Raw genomic sequence first — 1,041 nt, forward strand, 5'->3', positions numbered from 1 at the left:
ACAGCATAATATTCTGACACTATATAGTACAAATACCCTGACAGTATATAGTACAGCCTAAAATTCTGCTACGATATAGTAAAGCATAATACCCTGACACTATATAGTACAACATAATACCCTGACCAAATATAGTACAGCATACCCTGACACTATATAGTACAGAATAATACCATGACCTAATATAGTACAGCATACCCTGACATAATATCCCAACATAATACCCTGACACTATATAGTATAGCATAATACCCTGAACCTATATAATACAACCTAAAAGTCTGCAGTGCAGTGCAGTGCAGGCTAATATTTTGCCACTATATAGTACAGCATAATATCCTGACACCCGAACATTCTGCTACTATATAATACAGCCTGACATTCTGCCACTATATAGTACAACATAATATCCTGACACTATATAGTACAGCATAGTACCCTGACACTATATAGTACAGCATAATACCCTGACACTATATTGTACAACATAATACCCTGACACTATATAGCACAGCATAATACCCTGACACTCACACTATACAACCTAAAATTCTGCAACTATATAGTGCAGGCTAATATTTTGCCACTATATAATACAGCATAATATCCTGACACCCGAACATTCTGCTACTATATAGTGCAGTCTGAAATTCTGCCACTATATAGTACAACATAATACCCTGACACTATATCGTACAACATAATATTCTGACACTATATAGTTTATATATAGTACAGAAAACGCTGCCACGATGCAGTACAGAATAATTTATTTATTATAGTGCTCTTATCATCAATCACTTTAAAAAGAATTCTGAGTGATTGCGGAGAGTCAAGAGTTTTCCCATTTCACAGCAATGAACATGCATAGATAGATTGCTAGCTCCATAGACAACTCTGGCGGTTCCTGATTGCACTGCCTGTAGTGTTCACACTGGTGTTACGTATTAAACAGACAGTGTATAGTGTGTATATTGTGTATAGTGTGTATAGTGTGTATAGTGTGGGCTCGGATGAACAGTTTGATTCATGTAAAACCTA

The sequence above is a fragment of the Lithobates pipiens genome, unplaced genomic scaffold (assembly GCF_037356315.1).
Source record: "Lithobates pipiens isolate NorthernLeopardFrog02 unplaced genomic scaffold, aLitPip1_a1.2 Scaffold_7, whole genome shotgun sequence".
Taxonomy (NCBI): domain Eukaryota; kingdom Metazoa; phylum Chordata; class Amphibia; order Anura; family Ranidae; genus Lithobates; species Lithobates pipiens.